Genomic DNA, 9,855 nt, shown 5'->3' on the forward strand with positions numbered 1-9,855 from the left:
TCCTAACAACTCTATGTCTACTGCCATCCTAACAGACACCGGATGCCTGAAAAAAAGCCACTTTTGGCATTGATTGATACTGCAGAGTCTATCCCAGCACCTGACATTTAATGCACTAGTAATAAATGCTCACAGGAAAAGAGATGATGTGGTTCACGTGAACGTCCAAAATTCTCAAGTTCCACCTAAATGCAGTGTAATCTCCAAGTTCTGTCAGTAGCATGAGAGAGGTGACATGTTTCTAATGTACAAATATTATTAAATTTGGAGCACTATTGTCAGCATAGGGTTCTGTTTTGTGAAATAGAGTGATCTGTTCATTTTCACTAGGTCAGGTGGGTATATATGGTATATGAGGTCTTTCTTTATCTATTTAAAGCTTATTAAAACCCCAGTGCATAATTTTACTTAATAACCCAAGTAATAAAGGAAACTGGCATAGTGCTAACACTAACAACATACAAAGTTTCACATTTTGCAATAAAAATATATTCCCAAGGGCTGGAGAAATGGCTTAGGGGTTAAGGCATTTGCCTGCAAAGCCAAAGTACCCAGATTTGATTCCCCAGGACCCAAGTAAGCCAGATGCACAAAGGGCACATGCATCTGAAATTCATTTGCAGTAGCAAGAAGCTCTGTCATGCCCATTCTCTCTCTGTCTCTCTTCTATCTCTCTATATATATCTCTTCTTGTAAATAAATAAATAAAATTATATATATATGTGTGTGTGTGTGTGTGTGTGTGTGTGTGTGTGTGTATCTGATCACTATTTCACTGTAAAAAAAAAACTTTTTAAAGATAAAAACTACTTTAACTGCAAAAGAAATAAATATTCCTGCCTAAATTTATTTTCATGCTTTAAATAGGCCATGAACCTTTTAAGATTTAATTATTAATTGTTGAAAATAAGTTATATTTTGAATTTTGTTTGTGAGACTACATTTCCACTCCTGGTGTCTCTAACAATCCTGGAAAACTCATTGAGTATGTATGTACACCTTCAAGGGACTCCAATAAGAAACATCTTACTGTTCGAGACAAGTGAGTTACATCAAATAAAGTAACTGGTTTCTGTGTTTATGAGGGCTTTTTGGTGCACCCTTGTGGTAAAGTAATAAACTACAAATGAAAACTTAAACTCTATAGCATAAAGCTAGCGCAAAGAGTTGCAGAGTCCCTTAACTGCAGGCAGCACCAGCCTACTCTGATCACTGAGAAGCTAGTTGTTCTTGCTCTAAAAAAAGGAGACAAAACATAGTGAGGCGGGGCACAAAATTATAAATTCCAGTTAAGTTTTAAGTTTTCAAGAGACCCCCTTAAAGCTGGTGGGGTAGCTTATACCTAGAATCCCAGAATTGGGAAGGCAGAGGTGGAGAAAAGGGGTTGTTGTGATTTCAAGGTTAGCATCAATTATATTCCAGGCTGCCCTGTGCTACAGAGTGGGATACTATCTCAAAAAACTTATTTAATTTAAATAAAAATAAAATATTTTCTGGTTGGAACCATGCAGGTCCCAAGGAGGAGAAAAAGGCACCTGCTGGATCAGAAACCCTTAAGAAGAAGCAAAGAAACTTCTTAAAGCTTAAGGTAAATTACTAGAGAAAGAAATTTGCCTGGAAAATGTTTTCAAATGCAAGAAGGAAGCTTATCTACGAAAAAGCTCAGCCCCATCACAAGGAATATCAACAGATGTACAGAACTGAGATCTGAATGGGGAGGCCAGCCACAAAAATAAATTCTTTGTACTTGCAGAACCCAGTTGGCATTTAGTGTCAGAACCAGAGGCATCAACGGTGGGAGCCCCCCAAGATCCTTAGGGTGTGACAGCTTCCTTTTTGCCAGATCTTCAGCGGCACCTTTGTTAAGCTCAGTTGGTCTTCAAGTAACATGCTAAGAACTGCAGAGGCATACATTGCATAGAGCTACCCAAACGTGAAGTCACAAAGGAACTAATCTACAATGCAGCCATCGTAAATCCCTAAGAAGCAAGTTGCCTTGACAGGAAACACTTTGGTTGTTTCATCTCTTGGTAAATTCTGTATCAACTGCATGGAGGATCTGCTTGCTTCCTGGAGTTTATAGTGTTGGGAATCCTTTCAAGGAAGCAAATAACTTTCTGTGGCCCTTCAAAATGTCTTCTCCATGAGGTGGAATGGAAAAAGACAATGCATCTTGTTCAAGGTGAAGAAGCTGGCATCAGGGAAAAGCAGATCAATTGGCTCATTAAAAGGATAAGCAGAGGCATCTCCCATCAGTTTTTTGTAGCCTGGTCAGTTAATAAACACTGAATGCTGGTAAGTAAGAGTCAGAAACCGAGACAAAAAAAGAAAAAGAGAGAGAGATCAGTGAAAGAAATGCTTAAGGAAGATTAACATATTGTAATTATATTGATTCATTTATAAGTTGCTTGTTCAAATGTTCATGTTCATTCAGATGGCAAATAGTATTTGGACATTGCTTTCTTGTCTCTCTCAATCAATCAATTTTTTTTTCATAGCAATTTTCTTGTTTTCGTTTGAAAATAGACAAGAAAAATGCTTGTCCAAAACAAATGGATGTTTTTCTCATACTAAAATTGATGTATCTAGTAAAAGGCAATATGGAAAGTATTTAGCATGCTGTGTTTAAATTATGAAAGGGCATATCTTTTCCACTTTGAAAATAAGACAAGAAATCCTTAACAGAAAATTCAAATACTGAGACTAGAGAGATGGCTCCACTGTTAAAGGTGCTTGCATGAAAGGCCTGATGGCCAAGGTTCAATTCCCCAGCACCCACATAAAGCAAGGTGTAGAAAGGGGTGCATGCATCTGGAATTTATTTGCAGAAACAGGAGACCCTGATGTTTGACTCTACACCCCACATTATACTCAACTGTTTTATTAGTTCTTATTACTTGGATTTTCAACCCCCAGGCTGGAAAAGGTGTCACTGTGGGTAGATCGTGGACTCCAGCCTAATGTATTCAGAGTGAGCTCAACCTGGGGTGGACCCACAATGTGCTTGTTTTTTGTGGAGCTGGTGGTGTTTCTCTCTGTGTACATCTGTGGAAGGGGTTCAGCTTCTTTCACCAGTATGGAACTTCCCCTGGGTCTTCTCTTTGTCTCTCTCTAGTTGGAAATCAAATATTTTTTTAAAAAAATTATGCTACTGCATGATTTATTCTTACAAAGATTTAAACAATATACTTGCACTAGGGAGGTATCTGTTCATAGGGATGAAACTCTTCCAATTCAAGCCTGAGGAAGGACCTGAGTTGAGATCCCCATCATCTACTTCAATGTTGTATGAGACATGGCAGCCAACGTTGATCCCAGGACAGGAGGCAGTGATCTGGGATTCCCAGAGAAAGCTGGCTGGCAGGTTAGATTAATTTATCAGGAAGTTCTGAGTTCAAATAAGAAGATCCTGTTTCAATAAAAAAAAAAAAAATAGTGTGTTCTGGAGAGATGGCTCAGCAGGTAAAGGCACTTGATGACAAAGCCTAAGGTCCCAGGTTTGATTCCTCACTACCCACTTAGGCAAGATGCACAAAGTGACACATGCATCTGGAGTTCAGTTACAGTGGCAAGAGTCCCTGGAGCACACATTTCTCTCCCTCCCTCCCTCTCTCTCTCTCTCTCTCTCTCTCTCTCTCTCTCTTTCCTTGCAAATAAATAAATAAGGTGAACAATAGAGAAAGACCCTCAAGTGTCAACATCTGTCCTCCTCATGCATGCTCACACACATAAATACATACATGCAAACATGCATTTCACATATACATGCACAACACATGTTTATATACACATACATACCAATTTCTTAAGGATAAATAACTCGTAGTTTTAAAAGCAAGATAATCTCTATACATGATCCAGAAAAACAGTGACAAAAAGGTAGTGAGAAAGTAAGGACACAGAAATATGAAGAACCAAGCTATTAGGTACCTACTTTATAAACCAGATGCTAGATAGAGTATACTTGTTACTTTATCACTTATAAATAAACACACATTAATAAAGACAGCACACAAGAGCCACTGATGACAGCACATGCCTAGCTAATGAACAGTCATCCCACTCTGTGGCACTGGGTACACACAATAAGATATGGAGAAGAAAGACAAATTTAATCAATGTACTTATTACAAATTGTGAACAACACAGGTACATAACGTAGCTAGTCAGTGCAGATACTCTATTTGCTATGAATATTTGATTTGCCCTGGTGTGATCTATTCACACACAGGTACACGGTGGCAGATACCACATGTCCATTGTTGGCCCTTATGCCAATCCAAAATCTAGCACTATGCTTAATACATCTTTTATAAGAAATAGATATAAAATTCAAATATTAAATATAGTATATACTTAAGAAGGCTCTAAAAGTTAAAAGCAGAGAAAATATATTTGCAAAAAGTATAACTCTGGGGCTGGAAGGATGGCTAAGCAGTTAAGGCATTTGCCTGCAAAGCCAAAGGACCCAGGTTCAGGTCCCCAGGACTCACATTAGCCAGATGCACTAAGGGGCGCACACCTCTGCAGTTCATTTTCAGTGGCTGGAGGCCCTGGTGTGCCCATTCCCTCCCGCCCCCTCTCTCCCTCTCTCTCTCTCTCTCTCTCTCTCTCTCTCTCCTCTTTCTCCGACAAATTAATTAATTAATTACTTTAAAAAAATAAAATATTTTAATTTCAAAGGGGAAAGTGGCAGGGGGGAGGGAGGGAATTACCATGGGATTTTTTTTTATAATCATGGAAAATGCTAATAAAAATTTTAAAAAATAAATAAATAAAATAAAATATTTTTAAAACGTCATTCTGTATATATTGCACACAATACTTTAGTACACTGTAGGGTTGAGGATGTAGCTGAGTTGGTACAGCATGTGATTAGCACATGCAGGGCCTCGTGTTCACCCTTAGTTCTTCAAAAAAAAAAAAGGATCCTCATACACATTAATTTGTTAATATCTTTAAAATATATTACAAGTATGATTTTACATTAGTAAATTTAAATGTCATTGTTCTCTGTGAGAGTATCAGGAGCCATCAACTGAAATGTTTTAAAAAAAATGACATTTTTAGCACTGATTCTAAAAACTTTAAGTGACACCTTGTCTTACCAGTTCAATAATTTCTGCTTGGTGACTCATAATGGGATAGGCATTCTACCCACCACCAATTTAGACAAAAAGTATTGTGTCCTTTGAGAATCTGGTGCTATAAGAAAAGGCCAACAAACCTGGACCATCAGGCTGCAGGAGTGAGGCACAGACTGTGGGAAACACTACCAGGCAGGGGAAGAAAGGGCTGCATCTGCCTCAGATAAGGCTGAATGGACTTATGGGTCTTCTGCATAGATGGGATGTTGTAGGATCAGAGCCAATTTATCTTGGATTACCTTTAGCCCCTTAATAGCCATTTATTGCCCACCTCTGTTCTGACCTACCATCCTGGTGACTATCAGTTGATCAGGTGTGATCTTTTTTGGAATGTAAAAACAGATGCCCAGCTTCCACCAATCCAAGGGCTAAGAATGCCATCAGGTAGCATGTTAAGTCCTACCAGACAGCCAGAGCTTCTTAAAAGTGCCTTGATTTATGACTTTCTTCTGTTCTGTAAGTATAAAACCTTCATGAAATTGTAAACATGTTGGAACCTAGAATTGGGGCTCTATTCCCTGGCCATGGTCTCTCATATTTGGCTCCAGAATAAACTACCTCTTATCCCCTTTGAGGTGAGAGCTGCGTCTTTTATGTTGACAAATGGAAGGGCCTTCCTGGAATATAGGTGAATGTGCCAACCCTGACCTGGGAAAACCTGGCACTGCATGGAGAGACCTGGAGACTCAGCAGGAGGGACAAGTCCAGGGGGCAGGTGGACACACTACTAATGATGTCTGAGTTGTTCAAACGTACATTCATATGTATAACTATTCAGTATCAAAGAGATTTGGAAAGATAAGCATGGTTAACATAATTCTATTTAGAATTCATAGTTTTAGGAAATGTTACAAGTATTCAGACTTAGTCTCTGGTTTCAGTATCATTTTGATATGTCCAATCTTAATTAAGATATGCTAAAGAAAATATCCATCATTTTCCAGCTATGTGATAGTGTTTTGAGTTAAACTTGGAGAAATAATAATTTAAATGTCCTCTATTTAAGAATGAATGGGGAGACGAGAGATGGCTTGGGGTTCAGGCATTTGCCTGTAAAGCCTAAAGATCCAGGTTCTGTTCCCCAGTACCCACATAAAGCCAGACATACAAAGTGGTACATGCATCTGGAGTTTGTTTTCCATGGCCAGAGGCCCTAGCATGCTCAATATGTCTGTTTCTGTCTGTCTGTCATCTATCTATCTATCTATCTATCTATCTATCTATCTATCTGTCTATATCTCTGTGTCTCTCTGCTTGCAAAATAAATAAATTAATTTTTTTTATAAAAAGAATGAAGGCTAAGAAATGGCATAGCAGATAAGGCACTTGCCTGAGAAGCCAAAGAACCCAGGTTCGAGTCCTCAGCACCCATATAAGCCAGATGTACAAGGTGGCACACACATCTGAAGTTCATTTGTAGTGGCTGGAGGCCCTGGCATGCCCATTATCTCTTTATCTGTCTCTTTTTCTGTCTAAAATAAGTAAAAAATATTGGTAAAATAATTTAAAAACTGAATAAGAGTGCTGGAGAGATTATTCAGTGTTCAGGATGTGTGGTGGTTTGATTCAGGTGCCCCCCATAAACTGAAGTGTTCTGGAGGCTTGGTTCCCAGATGTTGGAGATTTGGCAATTAACACCTCCTGGAGGCAGTGTATTGTTGGGAGTGGGCTTATGGGTGTAATAGCAAGTTTCCCCATGCCAGTGTTTGGCACACTCTCCTGTTGCTGTGGTCCACTTGATGTTGGCCAGGGGGTGATGTCCACCCTCTGCTCATACCATCATTTTCCCCTGCCATTGTGGAGCTTCCTCTTGTGCCTGTAAGCCAAAATAAACCTCTTTTTTCCCAGAATTTCCTTTTCGTTGGGTTATTTCTACCAGCAATGCAAACATGACTGCAACAGGGTGCTTGCCTGTAAAGCCTAATGACTGAATTGATTCCCCAATACCTTCCTAAAGCCAAATGCACAAAGTGGTGCAAGCATCTGGAGCTCGTTTACATTAGTTAGAGGCCCTGGTGTGCCCATTCTCTCTCTCTCCCTCTCTCTCTCTCTCTCTCTTCTAGGCATGGTGGCACTCAGGAGGTTTATTCTGAGTTACAGCCCAACCTGAGACTGCATAGTGAATTCCAGGTCAGCCTAGGCTAAAATGAGACCCCACCTCAAAAATACAAATGAAAAGGTGAATAGGAAAGATAAGGATGAATCTTAAGTAGAGAAAAGAGACTGGATATGGGCACCTTATCTTCAATTTCAGTATGGCTGACATATTTATAGTTAATGAAAGGACGACTTGGGGGCTGGGGACGTGGCTCACCTGTTAAAGGCACTTGCTTATAAATCCTGCTGGACTGGGTTCAATTCCCCAGTGTGCATGTAAAGCCAGATGCACAAAGTGGTGTATGTACCTGAAATTTATTTACAGTGGCAAGATGCCCTGCTGCTCCCATTCTCATTTCAATTCATTCCCTCTCTCTCTCTCTCTCTCTCTCTCTCTCATTCTCTTTTCTCAAAAATTAATTTAAAAAAGGAAGATATGGATTATATTAGATTGAACTTGGCACCAGAGTTAGACAAAACTTCTTATATTATATTACCTTTTACAACATTTTATTTTTATGCTAAATGATGTGAAAAGTCATGACACTTACATTTTCTAAACTGAGTTTTTCTTGATGAACTACATAACTTGTACTGGAAAAATCTCTCTGATTTCCAAAGGAGAAATTACTATGAGGGAGTAAAAATAAAGGAAGAGAGAAAATGTAAGAGATATTTAAAATATAAATATCCAATTAGTATAGAATGTTGGGAGACTTTACATCTGACTAAGAAGGGGTCACAAGGAAAGAGTTTAACCCTTTCAATTGAAACAACTATAAAAGCTGCCAGAACAGGAAACAATTGTGAATGCATTCGATGAACAGTATTGATCCCTAAGAGAGAAATGCTCTACTACTGCCCAATTTGGTGCATTGATCTTTTGAGCTTGAAAATAGTATAGAGGAGGAGACTCTAAGACTCACTGAGTGGAGAAAATACAAAACACCAAGAGGAATGGAGCCATAGAGAACATTGCCAGTGAGAAGAAACCTTCATAGAGAGAGAACCTCAGAGAGCTGTGAATGTTCATCTCTAGTGCACAGGAGAGTGCTCAGCAGTGTATAAATGTGACATGACACTATCAAAGATCAGAGGGGAAAAGAATATGTAAAACGAGTAGTGTGGTGCAAGCCTGTAATCCCAGAATTTGGGGGGTGAAGGCAGAAGAATTGAAAGTTCAAGGTTGGCCCAGCTACACTGCAATTTAGAGGCCAGGCTCCACTAGAAAGAGAAAGAAGAGAGACAAAAAAAAACTAGGGAAAAATTAAGGGGCTCAGTATATAGCACTCACACCCAGAGCCAAAAAGTAAGGTTTATGAATAGCGCAGCAGCCAGTCTACCAAACTTCTAAATTTGAGGTATATTTCACAGTACTCTGAAGGTTCTTACCTAAGCAATCATATAAAATAAGCCCCTGATTAAGTGTTAGTATTGTATTGTCAAACATATTTAAAACAGGACCAGAAGAAACAAATACTTACAAGTAAGTAAGATACATCAAGAATCAAGTCAAAAGTATTTCTAGTAACAAGAAAGAAAAAAAACAAAAAAACTTGTACCAAATAAACCAAAATTCAAACTACTGGGCATCTAATAAAAAAAACCAACAAGGATACAAAAAAGGAAAAAAATGTTATTATTTCATTATTATGAGAAAAATCAATCCATTGTAACAAATGCAGAATGGAAAGAGATATTAAATTAAAATTAGTAGATAAAAGATGTAAATTATCATTATAATTCTTCAAAAATAATTTTTAACTGTAAAAGAAGCCGGGCATGGTGGCACATGCTTTTCATCCCAGCACTTGGGAAACAGAGGTAGGAAGAGCACCATGAGTTCGAGACCACCCTGAGACTACATAGTGAAATCCAGGTCAGCCTGGGCTAGAGTGAGACCCTACCTCGAAAAGCCAACCAAACAACAACAACAAATAAAAAAAACTACAAAATACTTCCGGTCAACATGGAGTTCACCTAATCATGCTGTACCTCCCAGGGAAGGGAAGGCAAGGTATTTAGGATTCATTGAGTCTTCTAGGGGTGAGCAGACTCTAATCGATCTCTAGTGGGGGGGCGCGGAGGAGCAAAGTAAGGAATCCACTGATTTCCATGCTCTTGGGTAGCACACCAGTGCCCCAAGCCCCTCAAACAGCTGTCCTAACCGTAGTCCCAGCCACAGATTCCTTCTGCACTCACTGCAGGAAGGGGACCCAGGCCAGCCAGCTAGTGTAGCTCCACGCATGCCTCCAAGCTCGGGAAGGCCATCCCACTCGCTGTCACCCACCACCCCTGTGTGCTGACCCAGGCCAGCAGGCTAGCATTCCCCCAGGGGACTTCCACACTTGAAGGCCATCCTATAAGCCACTGCCCCCCACCCCGTTCACCGACCCACACCAGCAGGCTAGCGTTTTGCAGGCATTCTTGCTACCACAGAGCTCCACCCGAGAACACCACCACCCCAACACCCCAGTGTGGAAACACAGGCCAGCAGACTAGTGGTCCCCCAGGGGACCTCCACGTGTGAACACCATCTCACTTGCCACTACCCCCCACGTCTGCACACGGACCGAAGTCAGCAGGCTAGCACTCCCTCTGCCACCACCAG

The 9,855-nt window shown here is 40.0% G+C and overlaps 1 pseudogene; it reads left to right on the forward strand.

Moving 5' to 3' along the window:
- Positions 1-1,519: 1,519 nt before the first annotated feature.
- Positions 1,520-2,289, forward strand: LOC101611825 (annotated as a pseudogene).
- Positions 2,290-9,855: the final 7,566 nt, after the last annotated feature.

Source organism: Jaculus jaculus, chromosome 9 (assembly GCF_020740685.1).
Source record: "Jaculus jaculus isolate mJacJac1 chromosome 9, mJacJac1.mat.Y.cur, whole genome shotgun sequence".
Taxonomy (NCBI): Eukaryota; Metazoa; Chordata; class Mammalia; order Rodentia; family Dipodidae; genus Jaculus; species Jaculus jaculus.